The 27735-nt window shown below is 38.4% G+C and overlaps 1 long non-coding RNA gene across 1 annotated transcript in view; it reads right to left on the reverse strand.

The window, feature by feature from the left end:
* The window catches only part of LOC101057909 (uncharacterized), a 169622-nt gene that overhangs the window by 131389 nt on the left and 10498 nt on the right, over positions 1 to 27735 (reverse strand). The gene's annotated exons all lie outside the window — the stretch shown is intronic.

Here is a 27735-nt window from a genome sequence, read left to right on the forward strand (position 1 = left end):
GCTTCAAACCAAATCTTGACTCCCTCATCCAAAGACAGTGTGTTAAGAATAAGACGGGGTGTGAAGCTCTCCTCCTGGTCTGGGCACTCAACCAATATTCCATCATCTACAACAGTCGTTTGCCAACCTTTAATTGCACGCTGTATAAATAAGCAACAAAGAAAAGGATCTGGAGGAAAGGGAGGCTGAGTTAGGATAAATAATTTAGTTCAGTGTGTAATACTTGCTTGCATAGACACAGACACTAACAGCATTCTGTTCATTCAAAAACAATATTCACCAACATTTATTGAAATTTGACTCTATACCAGGAAATAGCTGAGCTAGGTGTGAACAAACAGAGATGCAAAGACATCAGTCCTGTCCTGAAAGAACATACTTTCAAATGGTGTTATTTCCAGTTGCCAATTATTTTGGTCTGTTGCTTAGATTTGGATTGGAAAACCACACACTTCATTTAAAACTTAATTTAGCTTTTTTGTGGGACACAAATCAAGTCCCATTTAGAAAAAGACATTGCTTTCCTAAAAGTAATGTTTCAAGGTTAATTCATCAAGACAGAAAAATATAGTTTTTTTCTAAATGCTTCTACACACCTTCAAAATGTAGACTGTCACTAACATATCAGTGGATTATGCTCTGAAACTTTATTTGTAAATCCTTTAAAACTCAGAATGCATACTACAAAGAAATAGTATTAGAGTTGGATTTTTGACCAACCTGTAAAAGCTGACTGAACTACAATGTAGCTGATATAATGGCATTAATAAAACTCTAAAGCCAAGTTTTCGTATATTCCCATGCTAAAGTGTATTCAGGAAAATAACTGCAATAGTGGTAATCCTGACAGCTGGACCAGCGCCCCCACGCTCCTTATTCACTCTTCTATCTGATAGTGGAGTGAAAATTTCATAGATTGACGGCCCTAGTGGAGGACACCATGGAGAACAGGGAACAAAGAACAACAACTAAGTGGGGGCCAAGACAGGTGCTCCAGGGATGGGAAGCCAAGGTGGAAATTCTTGGGTGAGGAAAGAGACAAAGGCTCCATGTGGCTGCTGAGAATCTAGTCCAGGGAATAAGGACTGAAGTGGGGCCAACATCATTTTTTACAGTGATGAGGGACTGAAGGCTGCGTACAAGGGAGATAATTGAAGCATGTAAAGCATAATTTTTGGCACATAGTCAGGCTCAATAAATGGTGATAATGATACTGGAGATGATGGAATAGAGGCAAAAACTGTGGGTTTTGCTTCTTCATTTGTTTTTTGGAATACAACCTATTTGGAGGCTAATTTTATTTGTCAGGAACATGAAACTCCAATGTCAGTGGCAGATGGAGTTACTGGAGCAGGGCGATGGTTGTGCAGATGGGACATGTAGGTAAAGGAATGTTGCACTAGTGGGGCTCTTGGGACAAAGATAGGATATGTGAGCTTGTCCTCTCATCTTTCTCCTTTCCCATGCCATTCTTTTCACCTAAAGCTTGAGATGCAAGGATGTGGGGTTTGGGGAGACACATCCTAGACAGAGGCAGAGGTGGGGTGGGGGAAGAACAAGAAGAAGAAAAACGCTTCAATAGGATTAAGAAACAACTGATGTTCTAGTGCAGCCCACTCCTCCCATGCAGAGCAAAGGTACTACACCATGCGTTCCGAAAATGCTAAAAAAGGCAAAAGAAGGCAGTGCTTCCTTAGGTAATTTAATGATATGATCATCCTTTTTCTACCCTTAGTTACATGTTAGCCCTAAGCAATCTGCACAAGCTTCCAGGAATGACTCTCAACAGGACTCTTCCAATCTTTGTTTTTGTCAAAGATTCCACCAATTTTTTTCCCACCTATTTTTAGATCCTACCTTTCTCTCCCACTCTCATCTGCTGTCATAGGAAAAGAATGCATGAAAATGTGGCCAGGTGATCATCTGATTCTGAAGATTTATTCCTAACATCAGTTGTTTCAGAAGGGGTGTTCTCATCGGCCAATCTCCTGATGAAAGGTGTGACATGTCTTTCAGATTATCAGAAAATCTAAATTTGGATAGTGCTGTCATTTATAGTGACCCTTAGTCAACTTACATTTACCAAATATAAAGATAATAATTGCTTGATGTACAGGCTGTAATTCGATCACAGCCATCAGTGACATGACTATTTGTTGTTATAGCAATATAAATGAAATTATGCCTATGGCAGCCTAATTAGAAAAGCACCATCACGACCCAGCTGGCATTTTCAATATGTTATCTAAGAGGTATGATCAGAAGACAAATCAGAGCTGACTTAATGAAGTTTCTGATCAGAGGCTGCTCTGAAGACAATGAGCTATTGAAGGAGACAAAGAGGAACTCATGACTTGCAAATTTATGCAGGCTGTTACAGAACAACAAAACACAACAGAGTTTGCAAGATTCGATCTTGTTGAGAGTGGTAGCAATAGAAATTTTCTTCCTTCTCAACAGCAGGATCCCAATTCATAAAAATTTAACTATGAAAATAAGCTTAAAGATTACTTAGTTCAGTGATGTTCAAGTGGGGGTACCCCCAAGGGTCTTTTAAAAATCTCCCAGCAGACATTTGCAAAGTAATCCCTCCCAATACCATGATACACCTATGGGTTGGGGGACATGACGTTGTCTGTACCCCATTTAAGAATCATGACAATAGGACCAGCATAATGTAGGGACTAAGAAGAAGCACCTAGATATTGGATAGGCCAGAATTCATGAGGGCTGTTACTCACTAGATGTGTGACCTTGCTGAATTTCTTAAATCCTCTGAGTTGATTTTCTTATCTCTGAATTAGAGATAATAGAATATAAAGTAAATTTATGTGCTTCAGAAAAACAAATGAGGAAAAACACTTAGCTCATCATCTGGCACATAGTAGGTACTCAATTAATGTTCCATATAACTCTACCACTACTACTACTATTACTACTACTACTGAACAGGCTGGGCAGCTGCTGTCCAGTATGTTGAGGCAGAAAAAAGACTGAGGTCAGAAAACTGGTCCAACCTACTGAGGAGGAACCTGAGATCCAGAGGCAGAAGTGACTTGCCTAAAGTTACCCAGCTTATAGGAGTGTGAACCAGATTCCAGGGCTACAGATGGTGGGTGTTGTGATTTTTAGACCATACTGAATCCTTGGATTCTGACAACTTAAGTAATAATCAGTGAAAATAACCAGGGAAATGCAGTGGCCTAGCAGTCAAAGACAAATTTAGCTGTGCTTCTCTCCCTCTGTGCAGTCTCCCTGATGTTTCATAAAGTATCAAAGTGCATTGATTGAGGATAAGAAATCTGCTATTACTGCAATTCAACCAAACCCCTTTCCCCAGATCATACAGTGCATGTTCCATTACCTTTGAGACTTTGACTTTTCTCACCCCATAATTTGTCAGGCTGGTCTTCTATTATCGATCATTTGATCAGGGATGAGGTGTGAATATTATATGGCAATGTATGTATGTACACACTTATGTAGATTTAGCTATATGCATACATATATGTATATGTGGTATCAAATGTGTGTGTATTATACACACACATCCCAGAGATTTATAATCTTTGATCAATTTTTTTAACCTATTGTCAGTGCTATTGTTCTAGTTACTATAGCTACAGATGAAAAAAAACAATAGTGATAATAAGCACCCACACACACATACTTGTAATAGAAGACTCAGATGGTCCCTGTAAATGTTAATGTACTTTTAGAAAGTTGAAGAGCTGTGAATTATATAGTTTATAAGAGTCTTAAAGGACAATGATAACTTACTGTGAAGCCTGTCATTCAAGGGAAGAGCAGAGTTTGACAGGAAACATGTATTAATACACTTAATGTAAAACCTAAAACCTAGAGAAGCACTCTAAGCCTGTCTTCTCTTCCTTCTTGCCATCTTCTTTAAAAGAAACAGGATTATTTCTCTTTTCCTATCTCTTTTCCTGGGTTTTTGATAAAGTGTTACTATTTCCACCAGTGGACTTCTCCCTCTTTCTCTCTCTGTCTCTGTTTCTCCCTTCTTCCTCCTTCCACCTCAGTTTTTCTCAGGATGGTGCAGCAGCCCATGGGTTCACACATATAGTCACTTGCCAGCCAAGGTCACTTTCCCCCACTCAGTTTCAGTGTTTACCTTTCCTATTCTTCCTGATTCTACTTCCTGTTATCCCTGCTTCCTGCTCCAACTTCCTCTCGTGGTTTCTTACAGCTATATCCATTTCCCAAATCCCCTCCCTAGGTCCTGATTTCTGTGTCCAACTCAGGCCAGCAATCATGCTTCGCCTTCTGACTGTCCTCTTGGTATGGCTGCTTCAATGTACCCATCTGATCCTAGACTGTATCTCCATTCTGACTCATTCTTACTTTTTTCCCGTAGAACCGATGGTAATACAGAATAAAATTTTATTGTAGAACTTATTTTGTGTAATAAAGACAATGGAATGTTCCTTGGTCTGAATTTCAAAAGCAAGTGAATAGAACAAGTTATAATTTAGCTAGGGAAGTAACTTTAGCTATAGTTGCTTTTACTTATTATTTTTCCTGTAGCTTCTCAATTGCAAAAAAAAAAAAAAAATCTCCATCCTGAGAAAATACATGCAAAAGGATTTTAATCCAATTTTCTTATCTTTATTTGCTCTTATATTCTGGTCCCTTTGTAGTTTCAAGCAAATTAATTTGTTTTAATTTGTAAGAAGAGATAGGGGATATTTTTGGTTGTTTTTCAGTTCACTGAAAATGGGTTTTAGAATAAGCATGTTTTGAAGGAACACTGAGTCTGTCACCTGCAACAATGAAATGTAAGAAAGTCAAGAATAGCATAAACAAATCATTAGACAAAAATTTCAGATTGTTGGAAATTACTGGATCTGAGATGAGACTGCTTCCCTAGCTCCCCTTATCTCTTGGTTTAAAACAAAAACTTCCTAGGTTTTGAACTTCCACAATTACGAAATCAATTTTACGTATTTATAACTTTGAGAATACTACATGACTACACAGTCTAAAGAAGACTGAAAAAATTGTAAAGATTCAATTCACTCTGACTCATCTAAATGAGGCGAAGAACTAGGTAGTCTCAAATTCATCTCTCTTTCACTTTATTAAAACAAACTCATCTTACACACAAATGGAATTTTTAATCAGCAGTGAAATTTCCCCAGCCCAGTATTCTGGTCCCTTATTAACTGCAAGTGCAGAATATTTTGAAGGACAGGAAAGACATGCAGGGACATGATGAGCAGGGCTGCTCCGGATCCCCTGCCTCAGCTTGTTCTGAAGTCCCTGCAGTGGGTGGGGGTCCCAGTTGGCAAAGCCCTGAAACACATCTCCTTCCCAAACTCCTCAATTCTATGTGTTTCTTTTAAACAGGCTTATTTCCAGGACATATATTGGGAAAGAACATGAAGAGGATACGTCCTCCTTCCCGTCTGAAAATTAACCATTTTAATCTGCCAAATCAGCCCCAACTCCATGAAATAAATCCCAAATTAAGCAAGGAAGCAATAGTTTCCCACTACTATCATCTTGGATTTATCTCCCCATGTTCTTTGTTAAAAATTAATATTATTTTGGCCAGGCACAGTGGCTCACGGCTGTAACCCCAGCACTTTGGGAGGCCGAGGCAGGTGGATGACTTGAATTCAGGAATTCGAGACCAACTTGGCCAACATGGTGGAACCCCATCTCTATTAAAAATACAAAAATTAGCCAGGCATGGTGGCACACACCTGTAATCCCAGCTACTGGGGAGGCTGAGGCAGGAGAATTGCTTGAACCTGGGAGGTGGAGGTTGCAGTGAGCCCAGATTGCTCCATTGCATTCCAGCCTGGGCAACAGAGTGAGGCTCCATCTCAAAATAAATAAATAAATAAATAAATAAAATTATTTTAATGGACAAATCATAATTATATACACATGGGGTACAATATGGTGTTTTGATATATGTAGATGTGTCAGGGTTCTCCAGAGGGACAGAACCAATAGAACATATGCATATATAAAAGGGAGTTAATTAGAATTTGCTCACACGGTTACAAAGTGAAGTCCCTTGACGGGCCGTGTGCAAGCTGGGGAAAGAGAGAAAAGCTGGTAGTGGCTCAGTCCAAGTCTAAAAGCCTCAAAACTGGGGAAGCCGAGAGTGCAGGCTGCAGTCTGCAGCCCAAGGCCTGTGAGCCCCAAGGAAACCACTGGTGCAAGTCCCAGAGTCCAAAGGCTGAAGAACCTGGAGTCTGAGGTCCAAGGGTGGGAGGAGCAGAAGCAAGCATCCAGCACAGGAAGAAGAAAGAGAGCCAGAAGACTCAGCAAACAAACTTATCCCACCTTCTCCTGCCTACTTTGTGGGTGCCCACCCACACTGAATATTGGTCTTCATCTCCTTGTTCACCAACTCAAATGTCAGTCTCCTCTGGCAACACCCTCACAGACACACTCAGAAACAATACTTTACCAGACATCCAGGCATCCCTCAATGCAATCAAGTCGACACCTAACATTAGCCATCACAGCATACAACGTAGAATATTAAATTAAGCTAATTGACATATCCACCACCTCGCCTGCTTATCATTTTTTTGTGGTGAGACATTTGAAATTTACTCTAAATTATTTTGAATCACATGTTCTCATGGTAGTTTTGTTTTTTATTTTTTGAAGAACTTACATGCTATTTTCCATAATGCCTGCCCTAATTTATCTTCCCACCCATAAGCTTCTCTTTTCTCCCCATCCTTGCCAACAATTATCTTTTGTCTTTTTGACGATAGCCATTTTAACAGATATAAGGTGATATCTCATTTAATTTTGCATTTCCCAGGTGGTTAGCAATGTTGAACAGTTTTTCATACACCTGTTTGCCATCTGCATGTCTTCTTTTGTGAAATGCCTATTCAGGTCCTTTGCCAATTTTTTTTTTTTTATTCAGGTTGTCTGTTTTCTTGCTATTGAGTTGAGTTCCTCACATATTTTGGAAATTACCCTTTGTCAGATGTTCGGTTTGCAAGTATTTTCTCTCTTCCATAGGAATGGGAGACATCTTCACTCCATTGATTGTTTCCATTCTCACCATTTTCTTAGATGATTCATTTATTCATTAATTAATGTAACAATAATTGAGAATCTACTATATACCAGGCACCACGCTAAGTTCTTGGTAATAGGTTGGTAAGTAACATAGATATGATTAACTATCCCGAGCTTCCTAGAGAATGGGGTAGAAGCCCGCAGAGCTTTTGTCTCCCTGCGAATTCTTCTTTTTGCTTTTGCAGATGCCACCTGATGTCTTCAACCTCTTTAGAGCTATTTTTATGGGGTGACTCTTGCCTCCTCTGCCTGGGCCCTGGTCATGGCTTGCCATCACCACTACCAAGTGGTTCAATGCTTTTCTCTCCTTGAGAACTACTGTCTCCCCCTGGGTATCCTGTGGCTCCCTATTGTTAAATGACACTGTTGCTTGGGCTACCCAAAGCTATTTCCAACCCTCCTCTATCATGATGCCTCCAACCACAGGGGCTATAGAGTCAGATATATACTCTCTTAGCTTCCTTTTACCCCCCAGCCCAGATGTAAGCAGAGATTCACTGGAGGGAATTCAGGGGAAGCTTGCCTCTTTGATAAAAAGGGACACCTGCAACTGGTAAGCACTTCCAAGTTTCTTCTTCCTGCCTCAAAAGCAGAAGTAAGAGCTACAATTTCAGCACTTACATTGTGAGCATGAGGAGACAAGAGAAGCACAAAGATGCTCACCTTGACATCACTGAGCCACTGAAACGACATCAGCAACCTGTACTTCAGGACTTACTATGATGTGAGAAAAAAACCTCTGTTATTTAACTCCTATCATAAAACCCAATGTAGTTGGGTGTTTTGTTTCTTGCAGCCAAAAGCAAGTCTTACCAACATATTGCCATTGCCATGATCAGAGCCAAAACTGCCTCTGCATCTTAGGGCTTTAGTGAATCATTCTATTTTTGTGCTGCCCAGAACATGGGTGAGAAACTGACCTCACAGTCTTATTCAGTCCTGTTGAAGTCTACAAGCACTTCAGGATTCTTATGGTTATTTGGTGCCTATCAACTTTTATTTTGGTTGTTTGCTTTGAGTCCTAAGCCAAATTGCCTTGTGAAACTGGGTGTGAAAAGTGAGTGCAGCAGTGTGAGAGCAGCAGTATGTGTAAATACCACACCAGTACTACATACATGGCCACTTTGGCTCTCTCAATCCCCAGGCCAATGCAGTAACATATATGCCAACCCACTTCAAATAGGATTATGGCAACTTATCTACTGAATACTTGGTTAGTATTTGTGGAAGGCATCCACAAATACCCGCCTACATTTTAACTCCCAAGAATATGGACATTAGTTTCAAGCTCTGGAAGCACGTGTGCAAACAATCTCAGATCACTAAGATCATTCATTCTAGAGGAGAATCACATTTAAATGAATATATATATTCATACATATAATATATTCATTACATATAAATATATATATTCATATATAATATATTCATTATATATGAATATATAGTCATATATAATATATTCATTACATATGAATATATATTCATATATATAATATATTCATTATATATATGAATATATAAAAAAATATTCATAATATGTATAAATATATTCATAAATACATATATATAAATATATATATATATTTTGAGATGGAGTCTCTATCCCCTAGGCTGGAGTGCAGTGGTGCAATCTCAGCTCACTGCCACCTCCACCTCCTGGGTTCAAGTGATTCTCCTGCCTCAGCCCCCTGAGTAGCTGGGATTACAGGCATGTACCACCACACCCAGCTAAATTTTGTATTTTTAGTAGAGACAGGGTTTCACCATGTTGACCAGGCTGGTCTCAAACTCCTGAGCTTGAGTGATCGACCCACCTCGGTCTCCCAAAGTGCTGGAATTACAGGCATGAGCCACCACCAGGCCTTAAATGAATATTCTAAACTTCACAGTTATTAACTCTTTATTTCCTTCTGTTACCAAATAAAAGTGTTTTCTATCATAGGAGAATCTCTTGATATGTGCTATTAATCCCATCTCCTCCCACTTTCTCAGAAACTTTCTCCTCTAGACAATACCCATTTTCCCCTACATAACTTCAACCTCTCTTTCTCTACTAGACACTTTTCATTATCATCTATACATACTATTGTCTCTCCTGTCTTAAAACATGTATACACAAATTTTACCGAACTACAGATCTCCAACTAAAATTTTATCTACTCTCCCAGTTACAAAATACATAGCTATAGCTTCAATTTCTACTTCCTTCTACTACTGACTTCTCAGCCCACTCCAAACTGGCTTCTGTTCTTACCTCTCAGATTCTAGCATTAAGTCGCCAATGATGTGCATGTTGCTAAGTCAATGAAAATATTCATGTCTTTCCTATTTAACCTCTCAGCATCATTTGTAACAGATTTCCACTCCTTCCTTCTAGAATATTCTCTTTCCTTGCTTTCTATCTTTCCACGTCTGTTTACTTCTGTTGTTTTCCCTCTGATTTATTGTTAGGCCTCTTCAGAGACTTCTCCTCGACCCAAACTTTTCACGTAGACCTTTTATCATGACTCAGCCTCGGACCTTCTTCTCTCTCATATTTTCAAACATCACCTCTCATATCTTATGAGATAAGGTGATCTTATCTACTCTCATATCTTCAAATGTCATCTAAAGTCAGTGGTTTTCAAAATTATATCTCCAGCCTAGACTACTCTTCTGAGTGAGAGACTTATAGGTCCAAATGTTTATAGTATTTCCATTTTGGATACTTGGATGTGTTAGAAGAATTTCAAATACAGCATGCCCCAAAATAAATGTATTATATTTAACCATCTTGCCCTAAAACTGCTTCTCCTCTAGAGCTCCCTAACATAATAAGTGGTACCCACATCCTCCCAGATGCTCCAGCCAGAAGCCTGTGATCCAACCATAACCGATATCTCCCTTCACTATCTACCCCCAAAAAATCAGCCACCAAATCTAGTTTACCCCACCTTCTAAATCTGTTTTCCAGTTAACGTCACCATCTTGTCTCAACCAGACTACTCCAGTTACTTTCTGGCTAGTTATCTCTAACCCACTTTTCCTTGCCTCAATCCCATTTTTCACATGGCAGTGAGAGTAATTGTTTAAAATGTAAATCTAATCAAATCACGCCTCTGCTAAAACCATGTAGTGGCTCCTCAGTACTGAGTATTAAATCCAAAATCCTTTGTATTTCCTGAGAAAAACAAGCTCTTTCTTGCCTCCAGCCATTACATGTGCCTCTGCCAGGAATGCTGTTTGCTCCACACTGTGCACAGCTAACTCTTACTCATCTTTCAGGTATGAGTTTAATTACTACTTTCTTTAAAAAAAAATTTCTCCTGATTAGATTAGAAATATGTTAGGTTCCCTATTTATTTTCATGCCACCCTGTGATTTTTCAATTATAGAACTTGTCGCCTTAGTAATTAAATACTACTTGTGTGATTCTCCAGTAGGAAGACTCTAACTAAATAATGTAAGCTCCATGAGGGTAGAGACTGGGAATAATTTTCTCACTAAGGTATTCTCAGTGGTTATCAGAGAGGAACAGTGAAGCTCAATAAGATTTGTTGGATGTGTAAACTGAATTTTATACACTTCCATCTTTAAGATTTATATTGACTTTCTGTTCTGTTCACAAACATACTTGATTTAACGATGACTACTTATGTTTTAATTGTGATCATTATTCGATTATGACATATTTATACTTTAGAAGTATTTGATTATGAAAAGGAATAAATTTCTAAAATCTAAAAGAAGTTCTGGATTTTTCTAAGAAGTCCATTTTAGGAACAGAATTTCATTTTTCTTGAAGACTACTAGCCAGTCAATTGTCATGTATTTAAAAAAAGAAAAAAAGATAAAAGATAAAAAGTCAAAAATCAACTAATTCAGTACAATTGGTGCCTATCAAGGTTTAAAATATAGAACAACATCTCTCACTTTCTTGAGGCATTTTCTAAATTGAACGAAATGTTACTACTAAATGTAGAGCTGTGAGATTAAGTAAGAAAAGAAGTTGAAGAGTGACACTCCAAAAATTTTCTCTAGTAATGTTTTAATACAAGGACCTAAAGGCCACTCTGTGTCCCTGAGGTCCATTATGAATATATGTGGGAATAGAATGATTAACATATAATCAGAGACTATGGGAGAAAAACCCTCCAAAAAGAAAAAAGACTAATGAAGACTTGAATTCTGAGAAAGCCCAAATTCTCAAGGGTTCTGATCTATTGGCATAAGAATATTATGGCAGACCAAAGTAAGAGGAAGTAGTAATTAGAGCAGATTTCTTAACTGCAGCACTCCTGACATTTTGTGCTGGATAATTTTTTGTTACAGGAGGCAATCCTGTGCAATGTAGGATATTTAACAGCATCCCAAGTCTCTGCCCAGTAGGTGCCAACAGTAAACCCACCCACCAATCCCCAAATAGTAACACTCAAAAGTGCCTCCCATACATTGCCAAATGTACCAGGGTGGGGGTGGGAGGGCAGGTGGGCAAAATTGCCCCTGGTCGAGAGCCATTGAATTCGAAAAAGTCAAATGAATTTGTCAATTCAAAAGTGCAAAAGGACACAGGTTTTCAACCATTTACTGATTTCTTGACTCATATATTTATTCATTCATTCATTTGACCAGACACAGTACTAGGCACGATGTTTCAAATACGAGTACAGCACAGTTTGTCTTAGGAGCTGAAAGTCTATAAAGGGACAAAAAGCCCACTGTTTTAGAATGTATTGTGGATTTGCAGTTATGTGAGGTGTAGGTTTTAATGAGGAATCAAAATTAACCAATAAAGGTCCTAACCTTGCTCGAAATTCATAGTACACCTGGTTATGGTAGATATAGTAAATTAGTATTCAGCATCCAATTCATCTTCCTAGAGTGCCTTCCTGACCTGCACCAGTTGGACTGCTAAAACTACCTTGCCCAGAATCCCTTGCTGCCAGTTTTCTGTTGCATAAGGTTGAATCCACAAGTGAGGAAGAGTCTATCTTCCTGCTGCCTGCTGCTCAGAGGCACAGGCCTGGAGACTCTGGGTTTTCTGCAATTGTGTCCCAATGTCTGGTCTTCAGCTCTGTGGGCATCCAGAGGTAGGTACAGTGGGGATAGTAGTGGTTTCCTGATCCCTGAATGACAGCTATGACACCGTGCTTTTGAACTCAAAACCAAACAGGTCAGTAGTGAACTCTTAAGTCTGCCTCCCTGCTTTGACAGAGGCAGCAGCACTGCTATCTCTGGAACTTATCCTGACACATTCAGCCTTAAACCTCTAGCAGTCTGATGAATGTATATAGGCCTGATTCTTTGTATTATAATCCATCCTACTTAAAATAGATAGAATGAGTTCTGTTTTTTCTTTTTCTTTTTTTTCCAAACTGAGCCTTGCAACTGTATACAACAAACTGTAATAGCTCAGCAAATCAACCACACACAGTGCGATCACACACCCCCAGTATGGAAATGGATCACAGTTTCTTCAGTTAAGCACCAGATGAAGAATTTGGCTTTCATTTAGGGGCCATGCTGCATGAAAAATATGTTTGCTTTTGTTTGTGTGTTGTTAAATTGATGCAAGTGAAAATATAAGATTGCACTATAAGTGCAGTGCCAGAGATAAGCACAGGATGCAATATGGAGGTGGTGCACAGTCAAGGAGGATTTTTTAAAGAAGTGATGTCTGAGCTGAGTCTTGAAGTGTGAGTAGGAGTGAGCCAGGAAAATTGCATTTGAGGATGAGGAAAAGGAAAAAGCAGGCTAAGCAGAAGATGTGTATTAGGTACAAAATGTTGAGAAGGCATAGTATATTTACAAAGGTAAAAATTGTTCAGTGTAGCTGGATTATATGATGAGAAGTAGGAAGTGTGGAGAGGTCATTTGGAAAGCAGAAACAAGACGTAACTTCCACATTTTCTGGAGTCTAAGAGGTCATTGGTTATAAGACACACCACCCATTTTATAAGAGCTTTCAAGGGAAAAATAGAAGCACTACCCTAAATGTCACATTTATTTTAAAACTAATTAAAAATATCATTCATTTATCCATCTAAACTCTTTCTTTTCAATACCTAAATCAGAATTTGCATCCAAACCTTCTTGATAAATAGAAAGAGTATAGAGATCCTTCTAAATCACTTTCAGTCATTTGGCAGTTATATTTAGCTTCTCACCAGTGCCTGTGGTCTTGACTTCTTTTAAGATTGACAGTACATTTCAAACCTTATCAAATTATATTAGAATTTCTTCCTCTGCATTTCCTATTTGGTTAAACTCAGAGGTTTTTTGTTTGTTTGTTTTTTTGCATGATTACCTATTACTATAGGTCGAACGGCTTCTCTTAAAAGTTAGCTGGATGGCCAGGCATGGTGGCTCACACCTGTAATCCCAGCACTTTGGGAGGCCGAGGCAGGCAGATCACATGAGGTCAGGAGTTCCAGACCAGCCTGGCCAACATGGTGAAACCCCGTCTCTACTAAAAATACAAAAATTAGTGGGTGTGGTGGCGCATGCCTGTAATCCCAGCTACTCAGGAGGCTGAGACATGATAATTGCTTGAGCCTGGGAGGCAGAAATTGCAATGAGCCAAGATCATGCCACTGCACTCCAGCCTGGGCAAGAGTGAGACTCTGTCTCAAACAAACAAACAAACAAACAAAACACAAGTTAGCTGGCAACTTTAACATTTTGATATTCCATAACTGAATAAAGGACCTATATGAATGCAAATTAACCACACTAACTTCTTCCTGCTTTGAAAAGTCTATGATCTGACGTAAAAGACTTGGCAAGTTCAACACCCTTAAATGCCATTACCTGGTATATGACAGGCAATCATCTATGTATAGATAGAATTTATTTCCATTTCAGTGCTACATCATAAAGATATCTTTTTGCAAAAATTCTAAGCAAAAAATTGGGGATCCAAATTAAATTTAAATTCAACAACTTGTTATCAATGCACAAAGCTCAACTAGAAGTGATAACAGAATGAAGAGATACTCTGATACACAGCTTAGTTCACATATACTCAACAAATAACAACTACCACAACTCCACAACACTCTCCTCTCCTTGGAAACTCTGACTGTAAGAGTTTTCCTGTCTTCAGAAATGGTAAAACGCAAAGAGGGGGGAAAAAACACCTCAGGCAAATTGGGGTCTGGAACAAAGTCCAAGGTGGGCCCCTTGCATACAACAAAAAAAAAACTTCCCCTCTTTCCCTTCAGACCAGGAGATATCACAAGACTGAGCAGGAAGATTATTTTGGATGAGAGATGGGAGTGGAAAACAAGAAAAAGAAAGCAGAAGTCTTTTGTTTTGATATAAGGGGTGAGTTTATTGAAGCAAACAAACAAACTTACTACCATACCCAAAGGATACTCAGATATGCAAATAATATGTGGTTTCTTTAATCCCTAAAACATTCCTAATCTTTCTCTGGAACTACCATCCTGCTAAGTAATGGCAGCAATTTAAACTTGTAATTTTATAATATTTTGATTTTCTGGTTAAATTATCTTCACTCATTTTAAACATTCAATCTTCCAACATTTTGTTTCCCTATCCAACTGGCTTAAAAATCTCCTTCAGATGACTCAGTTTTATGTCTTTCAGATTTCTGTTGTACCCCTTTCTTGTCCCTAAAATGACATTTTGAATATAGAGTATGGGGAGGTATGTGGCTCATGTAATCTCCAGACAGCAGGGGCTGAAAGTTCCTCTAATCCTTATTGGGTCCTCTGCTTCTCCTTAGGAGGAGATATTCAGCCCCATCTCTGCCCTCTCTAGTGTAATATTTCACACACCCACGTGTAGGCACACACAGGGCTGGCTCTAAACCTTATAGGGGCACAGCTTAAGTTGTCAACCCTGCAGCCCTTGTCTCAAGCTACTTTACCCCCTCCTCCACAGCAACACCCCCACTACACACTGGCAAGCCCTCCAGCCAGCCTCTCGGGGAATTCTAGGTTCCCCATCAAGGATATGAGAAAATACCTATGTCCTAGCCATAACTGAGGAATCGACAGTGGCTTGGGAAATTTCAGTTGTGGAATTTCTTCAGCCAACCTTGCTGAGCTTTTGAATATGTTTTGATGCAGTCACTCCCAATTTGGTGTGGGGTGGCCTGTGAGGCATCTTCTTCCTGAGTTCCACATTCTAGAGAAAGGCAAAAAGCCACAAGTAGAGGGTGCTTCCTCCATTTCTCTGACACCCTACATCTCTATTGTCCAAGCCAAAGCATGGAAAGGGATGATCAGTCTCACTCTTCAAGACACAAGAGGAGTAAGTTGGGAGTGGAGAAATATGATGAGTTCGACTGTAGGTATTCTTATCTTCTGAGTGTGAAATGTCTGTGGTACATCAAAGAGGAGATGTTCATTGGGCACTTTGATATGTGGGTCTGGAGTTTAGACAGGGATTGAGGCTAGTAAAACAGATTTGAGAATCTTTGCAATATTAATGATAGTCAAAGTCATGAGAGTGGATGAGCTCACTCCCCCCAAAAAGTGTCTAAATTAAAAAGAGAAGAGGAATGAAAAGGAGACCTGGTTACACCAACATTTAAAGAATGCACAGAGAAAAAGAAGCAAAGATTGAAAATAAACGTCCATGGAAGTGAAGAGATAGAGAAAAAAAGGAGAATCAATGTCATAGAATTATAAAGTAAGGCATCTACTTTTTATTTATTATTTATTTTATTACTTGATTTTTTTTAAATTTTAAAAAGCTAACATAAGTATACGCTTTATATTATTCCCCCTTGTGGGGTGTTGGGGACCAAGGACCTGGAGCCAGTTTCATTCAGACTTTTCATCCGCTAACCTGATCTAAGTTTTCAAGATCCACTCTTCTGTGGGTGGTGAAAACTGGGGGAAGGAGGGACTTCTTCACGCAGCGAGTTGGACAGAAGCTGGGTTTCAGCAAAGGCTTGCACAGGGATGGGCAATAACACTCCTGCTGGACAGTCACCAGGCAAAGTCGTAGCATGGCCAAGGGAAGTCCTCACTGGGCTCCAATGGGAAAGGCAACTAGCAGAGTCCCTGGGTGCGAGGACACTGACCTCACTCTCCAGAAGCCCTTGGACGCTTGACAATGCCTCTCACAGTGGTCCTCCTCTGATACAGTCCTCATTGCTGGCTGGATTGGCCCTTTCTGGTCCAGCCATTTTCTTCTCATCCCTGTAACTTCTCTGCCCATTTCTTCAGTCTCTCTGCCTCTCCAATATAGATTTAGGAAGATGTTTTTCCTTTGAGCAGTCATGGGAAGAAAGCACTGCTCTCACCTGTGATGTTTCCCCAAGGAACCGTAGGGTTTTTTAGACCAAAACCAGGAAGATATTTTTGGTTTCTCTTTCCACCTTGTCATGTCCTTCCCCTGAGGCAATGAGCCCAAAGAACCTAGTTGCTTGAATTAGGAAGTGGGAGGGGATGTCAAAGGAGATGAAAGGGAAGAAAAATGTTCTATCAGTAGAAAAACATAATTTACTATATAAAATATTACACTGACACGAAAAAAAGCTCAATAGTGTTAAAAAGACGACTTGGATATAGTGCAATAAGAATACTATTTGCCTAATGGGATAAAGTGACAAAGGCCAATAGACAGTGGTGTAGACTAGGACCTTACTTTCCTTCTGAAGGAGAAGTTAAGAGAAATAGATAGGGGTAGTAAGTATTAAATTCTTACTGAGGTAGATTTTTCCAGGGCCTAAGTCACCCCTCTACACCAAAAATAAATTTGTTATTTTGGACTGGACATTGACTCTTTCTGAGCTTCATGGTACCATTTAGAATTCAGATTTGTATTATGATAATCAAGAGTCAGGTCATAGATGGAAATGTTTTATCAGCCAGTATTGACCAGTTTCATATCGTTGGTTCAAACAAATGTGGCTGTTGATTAGTCCATTGAACCTTTTGCCCATCCTCAGGTTCAGGTGGAATAACTGACCAGGCCATAGGCCCACCATTGAAAAGGGTAAAAGTGGCACCTAACAATGATATGTCCAACTCTGACCTCATCCTTCACCACACCCCAAGGTTCTAGACTCCTTATAAAGAGAGATTAGGGAATGATTCAAGTTCTTCTTACATATCACCATCTATGTATTTTTGAAACTTTGCTTTCCTACTTTAATCATAGGTTTTTGGTCAGTGATACTTTTTTACATAGCATTGCTTTGTATTTCAAAACAAATATTAGAAATAATCATCTATATCCCAGAGAAGATATTCTAAAATACAGAAATGGGAGGCAAATATAATCTTCTGAGTATAGTCCTCTTAATTAGAAGCAAATGTGGTGTAACGGTAGGAACATTGACTCTGGAGCCAGGTCTCATGGACTAACATCACAACGTCACTAGCTAGATAACTTTGGGCCTAAGATATATCCCTCTGTGCCTCAATTTTCTCATCTGAAAATTTCAAAAATAATCTTGGCCTTATGCACTAAAGCTTTTAGGACACTGCCTGCCACATACTAAACACTCAATAAATGTTAAATATTGACTACTATTTTATACTTTTCAAAAGTTTCAGTTTGCTACTTAACTTTTTGCCTTATCATTTTCCTTAAGGCCCATCTTTAATGCCAAAGATAATAATTAAGTCATTGATAATGATGATAATGCAAGTGATGACAATGAGTTCACCATAAGTCTAAAGGGAGGTTTTTGGTCTAGAGTATCTTGGAAACCTTGGAAAGATATTATTACAGAATCTGTCCTCTACTCTGACAGAGACAAAACTTCAACTCTCAATAGCCAATTTGATTCACATTGTAATTTGCTCAAACAATCTTATTACATAATATAGTTTACTCTCAAAATGTTCATTTCAGTGGCTGTAGGAATATATAATTTGTCATAAGACCTATTATTTTCATGTATTTTCATAACAAGATAGGGAATCAATTCATCCAACTAATTCAGTAAAAAATTCATTACAGTTAAAAAATGGGAATTAGCATTAGTCTGGCATCATCAAACCTTTTTTTAAAAAAAATAGGTTTTCTGACAATGTCAGAGGGGAGTAAAAATGGACGAGATCATTGAGTCCAAGGTTAGAGATTATGGTCAGGGTGCTACTTTAATGAAATTTCTTATTATAAATGAAAACAGAATATAGGATTTTTTAACACAGAGGAATAACCACTCTGACACTTTAGCCCAAAAGGCTAAAGAGAAATATCTTTAATATTAACCTAATATTGTGACCTCATTATACCTTAGTCAGTGTAATCCTTAGCCATTAGCTGAGATATAGATTTTTGTACATGAAGGTGTTGTTCTCTCTGTGAAAAAAAAAATGACTGTAGAAACATTTCAAACATTTCAAATAATTTATTATAAAAGCTTTCTGGTGAAACTGTGGGGTAGTGGTAAGAATGTGGAGGTAGGGAGAATGCTATTTTTAAGACTCTAAAATGACTTTTTGATGCTGAGTATAAAGTAGCCTGATTTGAACTTCGAATTTCCAGAAGGATTTCTTGTTGAAACAGGACGAACTTCTCTCTTAAGGAATTCTATATTTAAATTAAAAGATAAAGGTCATTGCTGGGTGAAGTAAAGTATGGAGGAAAACATCAAATAGCTATATTTGTGCGGTATAAGGAAATATGCAATATATGTATATTGATGCATGTATATATTATGTATGTATATGTATGTGTGAAGTATGTATGAATATGTATAATTATGTCTGCAGTATGCATGAATGTGCATATGTATATGTATGGCTGTGTATATTATGTATGCATATGTATGTGTGGCAGTATGTACGTCCTGTGGGGAGCCATCCAGATCCACCCTTTATGACCCAGGCATACATTTTGCCAGCTTCAAAGGAGACTGGTTGCAGACTAGTCACAGCTCAGGTCTCTCTGCCAACTGCCACCAGGGAAAGGGAGATGACTTGGTCAAGTTTTTACACCTTGCTGGGAGAAGCCCCTATCCAATGACTAATCAATGCGTAGGTATAAAAACCAGACCCCTTTGCCTCAGTTTGGAACAACTCTAAAGGACTATCCCGGCTCCATAGCCCCTGTGATATGAGCTGTCTTTGTTGCATGAACATTGCTTTCCTCACTACCTCATAGGAGTTGTTCAGGAGAGCACGCCACCATAAACTTCCCAAATATAAATCTCCATCTCAGAGTCTGTTTTCCAGGGAACCCAAACTAAGACATTAGTATTATTTAGTATTACTTATAACAAAATGTTCATTAACTAATTCATAAATGTTGAAGAGAGATAAATGTGGGATGGAGCCCTGAATTTAGCGAAAGTATTCATTGAGACATACAAGTAAAGAACTAAGATGGTGCTTCATGATTTTGTTAGCCTGATAGCTTTTGTGTCTTCTCTCAGGGCAGATTCCCAGAAAACTATCTAAATCATTTTTTTAAAGGCTTTCAATCCAGTTATGTTCATCACACCTTCTAACCACCTAGACTACTACCACCATTGCCTTTCAAAGACAGTAGTTTTGGGGTTGGATGACCCTTTGAGAGTAGAAGAATTTAAATGAAGACCAGGCAGATAACATTGCAAGGAAGGATATTTAAGATGATAAAACAGCATGCCTTTCCAATATACTGATGAACAATGAGTGGTACTTTAGATGAGCTATAGGTGTCAGAGAAATCCAGCAAGCTGTCATCAGGACATGTCAACCATTGAATCTAAGTTGAGAGCAGGCGTCACTTAGAGATCACAGTGGGTAAGCAATTGACATCAAAGACATCCAGAAGCAACACAGGTGTGGAACTGAGGTTCAGAGCTAGGTTCCAACATGGTGCACACGGGAAAGTTCTGGGCTGAAGTTTGGTAGGAATATAAGTGTGTAAAAAAGAGCTACCATTTTACTCTCCCCTAAGTTCCTCAATATTTTGGTTTCCCACTATTTCCTCCATGTATTTCCATCATAGCAATAATCACCTTTTAAAAAATGTTGACAATTTATAATTTTTTGAGAATATTCTTATGAGGAGAAACCAGCTTCCACTGCTGCAGATCCAGCTTCTCAGAGACTAGAACATGGGCATAGGCCAGCAGCTTGGTCTCAAACAAGGCAGAGTCTGGTTTGCCAAAACTCAGACACAAAGACAGACAGCAAGATTGAATAGATCCTTAATCAAGTTCTAAGAAGCAGATTGATTGGTTGATTTCAGAGCCTAGGGTGGGGCTGAACCTACAGTTAAGGATCAGGAAATCTCAGTTACGAAGAAAGGAAGCACACGGTGACAGTGAGCCAGGAATAGCACTGCAGTAGGACGGGGGCAAGACCAGGGATAGTAAGTAACTGTCAAGTAGTAGGGGGAGCCATGGTCTGAATGTTTGCGTTTCTGCACAGATTCATGTGTTGAAAACTAAGCACAAATGTGATGCTATTAGGAGCCTTTGGCAGTGATTAGGAATGGGATTAGTGCCCTTATAAAACAGGCCCAGAGAACTGCCTTGCCTGCTTCCACCATGTGAAGACACAGTGAAAAGACACTGTCTATGAGCCAGAGTGGGCCCTCACCACACAATGGATATGCTGGTGCCTTGTTCTTGAACTTCCCAACCTCCTGAACGGTGAGCAATAAGCTTCCTTATTTATAAACCATCCAGTCTATGGTAGTTCATTGTATCAGCCCAAACAGACTAAGAAAAGGGGAGAGTGGTATTTCATAAAAGAGAAAATCATTATTGCAAAACAAAAAAAGAAAGAAAGAAACTACAGGTACAGAGGGAAATGAGAATGTATACATTCCATGTAATGCTTGTGAAAAATAACTTTACCCACAAGCATGCAAAGTAGGCCTGTTCCTTTACATGTAAACCTCTGAAGGCTTTCATTAAAGATTTAGAATATGTTCTGTACATTTATTCATCAATCTGTGCAGATTTAGCCCCATTAGCTTTTTTCCCTGTGGTTCTGATAAACCCAAAAATCATATCAAACCTAATCTACATTGGTCTAAATGTATCTTAAGAGATCAACTCAGATAATGATGATGTGTTTTATACCTGATAAAACTTGATTGTACATTATCTCACTTGAAGAATGTTATGTCCTATTATCATTATTTTATAGATGTGAAAATTGAAGCTATAAGTGATATTATAAGAGGTATCTTGCCAGGAAGTATCAAAGGCAGGACAGAAATAGGTCTCTAGACCTCTAGATTAATTCTCATCACACCATTCTGTAGAAACTCTTAAACCTAGAACACCAAGACAGAGTCAGATATCCTGTTCATATGTTCATAAATGTTCATTAAAGGAACATTTTATGACTACCATTATTTACCTGTGACATGACGTTTTCTTCCACTTAGTGGTTTGCTAGACTTAAGCATATGAGGTTACCTTTGGGGGCTCAGGTTCCAACTATAAAAAAGGAGATTTGAATAGACATTTTTATAAGATTCTTTCAGGGTATAAGATCTAACAGGTTTCTTCTCCAGTAAATGATGCACAAACCTTCACCATCTGGTAGCCTGTAGCAGTGTAGATTGTGTGTGTGTGTGTGTGTGCACACGTGCGTGTGTATCTGTTGGCACAAAATATTTTTCTCTACTGATTACATACAAAAGGTTGCTTTTTAGAAGCAGTTTTCATATTTCTACCAGTTTTCATATGAGCTCTGAGAGGTTCGACTATGTTTATATTAAGTTAATACAACAGGAATTCTCTGCTATTTATTAAGGGATATTTGGTGGTTCAAAATTTGCCTACATTTCTTATCTCCACAGATATTTTTCCTTCCTATACATTTTCTCATGCATATTTAGGGGTATACCTAGTTAACTGATGATTTTCTAGTACTAGTTAATTAAGGTTTAACTTTTATGACTCCTAATAATCAGTTACCTGTAATATTGATGCAAACTGCGACATAGAGTTCAAGGAAACTTATTGAGATCTATGCAGGTTTGCATTTACAAATCCAATTGTGTTATAAATGTAATTACTCTTAATTACAATGATATATGTTTACACATATAAACCTATGAAATGAAGAACACTTAGTACATATGGGTTTACAGTTTACAGCTTTCTTTCACCTACACCCACAGAACATTTTGTGCAATACTTATGTGACCTTTGAATCATCCTCACTTATTTCTTTGCCTAGGCTATTGAGTGGCTCTGACTGTCATACATTCTTTCCTCTGGTATGTTACAAACACAGCCCACAAACTTTAGAAATATGCCTACCACCCAAAAGATCCAGCTTGATGTTTAACAAAAATCTAAAAATGGAGACTAAGTGACCTCAGTTATGTGAAGTATCTGAAATTTCAAAGTAATTCAACTCTATATGCAGACTAGATCATTTGTCTTTTTTAAAAAGCAGATGTACAAAGAAATCATTTCATTGAATCTCCTTATCTGTTAAGTATCCTTCTCGACAATCATGAAATTTTAGCTTCCTGAAGCTAAAACTGCTGAAAATATGGATTAGGAAAAACTAGGTTGTTTCTGCTTGTTACTCTTTGTTTCTTTTGATGAAAGTGTGTTCCTCCCAACAAATCACTTAATACAGAGAAGAATGCAAACTCTTAATGTTAAGCGGATGGTCCTAACTGTATGGGGGACTGAGTTCCTGCTCAGCTAGGGATGGAGATTGACTTTCAGTCTACTAATTACTGAGTATGAGAGATTGTACTGCTCAAGCTGACATCATTTTATTTTCATGTGCTCTATTATTCCTGGTGTACATACGTTTGTTTTTAATCAATTTTTTTCCTCTTTTGACCTGTTCTTTTCCAGCCACCACCTACCATTATTTTATATTGTTATTTTCACAGATTCTTTGATCTAATATTCTTATTTCTGAAGACTTGGATATTTATGAAGGAAGTTTTTACTAATAATAATACATTAATCCATGTTTGAGCTTTTTCTTTTATAAGATGTATTTGTTTAACTATTTACTTAGACAGCCTGCTAATGAATTACTGAAGTTCTATTTTAGTTTATCCTAAATATTGTTTCACAATCTAATTTTTATTTTGTTTCTACTTCACTTTCTTTGATTCTTCTATTAACTTTTCAAATCAATATACAATACTTTAAATTTACAACAGAATAAAACTGAGTGACAGCAAGATGAGTACCACATACGTATACTGTGCTCTAAAAAGTCAAATAACCACATAGCTTTATTTCATAGAATAATTACACTATAAAGTAATATTCTGTCAACAGAAGGGATAAAAATAGTCCATTTATAAGTCCAAATGATCATTTGCCTAGGGCCCATTTTGTAAGGTCTTAAAATATAAAAACAAATCTTTTTTTTTTTTTTTTTTTTTTTTTTTTTTTTTTTTTTTTTTTTTTTTGAGACGGAGTCTTGCTCTGTCTCCCAGGTTGGAGTGCAGTGGCGCAATCTCGGCTCACTGCAAGCTCCGCCTCCCGGGTTCACGCCATTCTCCTGCCTCAGCCTCCCAAGTAGCTGGGACTACAGGCGCCCGCCAACACGCCCGGCTAATTTTTTGTATTTTTAGTAGAAACGGGGTTTCACCGTGTTAGCCAAGATGGTCTCGATCTCCTGACCTCGTGATCCACCCGTCTCGGCCTCCCAAAGTGCTAGGATTACAGGCGTGAGCCACCGCGCCCGGCCATAAAAACAAATCTTTTAATATCTTTCTGAAAACCAAAACTAGTATATAAGTTAATTACTCATTTATATAGGCATTTGAACACATCTAAAAGCTCAAAACATAAGACAGAAATAAATGGCTTTTATCGTGTCATAAAGATAGAATTATTTTACTGCTTTACTTAGTCGCTACTAAAATGAATTTCTCTATTATGTCATAAACTGGGCCAAGACACCATTATGGTGTATATATATATATATATATATATATATGAATGAGCTGCCATTTTAAATTAATTCTCCTACAGAGAATGCCTCAGAAATTTGTGGGAAATCCTTGAAGAATCAAACCATTTTAAAAATAAAAAATAATGAATAGGGACTTAATCCTTTAAGCAAAATTGAAGTTGTAGAAATTGCAGGGATTTTTTTCTGACTCAATTTTTTTCTTTTCTTTTCTTTTCTTTTTTTTGAGACCGAGTTTCACTCTTGTTGCCCAGGCTGGAGTGCAATGGCTCTATTTCGGCTCACTGCAACCTCCGCCTCCCGGGTTCAAGCGATTCTCCTGCCTCAGCCTCCCAAGTAGCTGGGATTACAGGCATGGACCACCATGTCCAGCCGATTTTGTATTTTTAGTAGAGACGAGGTTTCTCCATGTTGCCCAGGCTAGTCTCAAACTCCCAACCTCAGGTGATCCGCCCACCTCAGCCTCCCCAAGTGCTGGGATTACAGGCGTGAGCCACAGCGCCCGGCCTGACCAAAATATTTTAAGAGACTTTTTGATTTGAGAAATTATATTATTAGGAATTGCTGCATTTATTTTAAAATAGTAAATAAAATTGAGATATTTATTTAGAAGAAAATATCCTTTCTATATATTTCTGAAAAATGAACTGACAGATGCTGCTGGGCATATGAACTTAGGGTTTACATGAATCTAAAAGGCAAATACCTCCAACTGTTCTAAAAACATGGTTCTGAAAACATTTTACCATAAATTGTATTTGTCTGTCAAAGTCCAGCAAACAGAACAAGACATAACTTAAGCCAAATTAAGCCTTTAAATAAGATCCCATGGACATCCGAACACAGGATATTGCTGAAGTAAAGGATTCAGTGTAACATGCCATCTCCCCATTTGCTCCTTCTCAACCCTCATGGAATTTAATCTGGTTAGTTGGCAATTCCCCATATATATGTATACATAATCTAATTTCAGACCTCCAAGGCCTAATCCCTGATAATCAGAGAAGATAGACTTAAATTTTACTTCCTAAAATGACTCTGGACAGAATCATAGATTTATAAGCAGCTGTGGCCTATGCATAGAATAGAGATATAATTTATCACCAAACCAAGCTATTTTTGAGAGTGTAAAGGGGCTCAGTATAGTTACTGTATTAGTTACCTATTATTTCTGTACACAAATTTAGTGACTTAAAACACCACAAATGTATTATCTTACAGTTCTAGAGGTCAGAAGTCCAAAACGAGTTTCACTAGGCCAAAGTTAAGGTGCCTGGAAGACTAGCTTCTTCTGAAGCCTGTAAAGGGAGAAACTGTTCTCTTGCCTTTTTCAGCTTCTAGAGGCTATCTGCTTATCTAGGCTCATGGCTTCTTCTCATATCACTCCAACCTCATGCGTCTACTATCACATTCCATTATCACATCTCCCTCTACTAACTCTGATCTGCCTGCCCCTTTTCGTAAGTACTCTTGTGATTACATTGGGCCCACCTAGTTAATCCTGGATAATCTCCCCATCTCAAGACCCTAAATTAATCACATCTGTACTTTCCCTTATACTATGTAAGGAACAAATTTATAGGTTCCAGGCATTAAGATGTGGACATCTTTGAAGGACATTACTCAGCCGATCACAGTTAACATAGGCAAGAGGTATAAACTAGGATTATAAACTGGGACTATCCCAACATGACTGAAACATTAGGTCACCCCTTCAAATGAGAGATCAGAAGAGATATCAGCAAGATGGTAAAGATTTTAGCCTTTGCACCCCTACAAAAAAAAAAAAAAAAAAAAACATTAGACAGCTATTCATGAAGAAAAATAGCTCTGGGGATGCTCAGGAGCCCAGTTAAGAAGCTGCAGCAACACAGTGGAGTAAAATACCTGAGAAAAAAGGCACAAAATGGGTAGGAAAAACAGTTTCACTTTGCCTGTATCATCCCATCTCTGTGGATGATACACTGAGAGGAAACTCCCAGGCCACGAGTCCTCCTCCCAGGGAAAGGGAGAGTAAGGGGAACAACCAGTTTCCCTAGACTTTTGGGGAACTGCCTGCAGGACCCACTGTGTTTCACCCCACCCAGCCTTCACCACTGAGGACCTCAGTAGCCCTCACAACTGCTGCAGAGTCCCTACAGTTTTCACCACGAGGATCCACAATATTTGTTGTAATGAATCTCAGTGGCCTGCTTCACAGAAGATCCTGGCAGCTTTTGCCACCAAGGGCTTACAGTTGTTTGTCTTTGCAGACTCCAGCTGCCTGAGCTGCCACACCACTCACCCTGCCAGAGCTGCCCCCACTTCTGCATGTGTGCCCACCGCCAACCCCTGCAGCTGCATGTGTGCATGATGCCAGCCCCAGCCTCCAAAGCTTCGCATGCACATGCATCTGGCCCGCACAGCCACGCATGCACTGCACTTGGACCAGCACAATGACTGAACTAAAAATGCAATAGAGAGCTTCAACAGTAGGCTCAATCGAGCAGAAGAAAGAATCAGCAAACTCAAAGACAGGACACTTAAAATTACTCAGAGGGAAAAAAAGAAAAAAGAATGAAAAGTAATGAAGTAACCTTATAGGATTTACGTGACACCATCAAGGGAGCTAACATACACATCATGGGAGTTCCAAAAAAAAAGAAAGGAGGAAGGGACAGAAAGCTTATTTAAAGAAAATAATGGCTGAAAACTTCCCAAATCTGAGGAGAGATATAGACATCCAGGAACATGAAGCTGAAAGCATCCCAAACAGATTCAACCCATGAAGGCTTCAGTGAGACACATTATAATCAAACTGTCAAAAATAAAATATAAATAACTTCGAAAACAAGAGAAAACAGATTTGTTACATATGAGGGAACTCCTATAAGACCATCCGGGAATTTCTCAGCAAAAACCTTGAAAGTCAGGAGAGTGGGATAATATATACAAAGTGCAGAAAGAAAAAACCTGACAACCAAGAACACTCTACCCACAAATCTGCCCTTCAGAAATGAGGGAGAGATAAACACTTTCCCAGACAAACAAAAGCTGAAGGAGTTCGTTGCCACTAGATTTGCCTTACAAGAAATGCTAAAAGGAGTTCCACAAGCTAAAACAAAAGAATTTTAATAATATAGGAAGCATGTGAAAACATAAAACTCATCAGTAAAGGTAAATATATAGTCAAATTCCAATTACTCTAATATTGTAATGAGGGTGTGTAAATCACTTATAACTCAAGTACAAAGGTTAAAAGACAAAATATTAAAAAGAGCTGTAACTACAATAATTTGTTAATGAATATACAATATGAAATTATGTAAATTGTGACATCAAAAACAAAATGTGGGTGAGTAAATGTGCAGAGCTCTTGCATGTAATTGAAGTTAAGTTGTTATCTCAAAATAGAATAATATAATTATAAGGTGTTTTATGTAAGCCTTATGATAACCACAAAACAAAAACCTATAGTAGATACACAAAAGACAAAGAGAAAGGAATCAAAGCTTACCGGTATAGAAAAGTATCAAATCACAAAGGAAGATAGCAGAGATGAAGAAGGGAAAAAGAATACACAAAACATGCAGAAAAACAACAAAATGTCAGTAGTAAGTCCTTACCTATCAATAATGACTTTAAATGTAATGAGGGTTCAGAGACAGAATAGACAGGACGCAATAACTATTGCCAGCTTTTCCCCACATTCTTGCTCAATGCCATTTCCAAGTCCTGGAATGTTCTCCCTCTTCCAATCCATAATACCATCTCTGCTATTTGAAATACTTTGTATTGTTCAAGACCCATTCCTAAAGGCCCCTCCACCATGAAAAATACCCAGCTCAGAGTAATT

The sequence above is a fragment of the Pan troglodytes genome, chromosome 2, assembly GCF_028858775.2.
Source record: "Pan troglodytes isolate AG18354 chromosome 2, NHGRI_mPanTro3-v2.0_pri, whole genome shotgun sequence".
NCBI lineage: Eukaryota > Metazoa > Chordata > Mammalia > Primates > Hominidae > Pan > Pan troglodytes.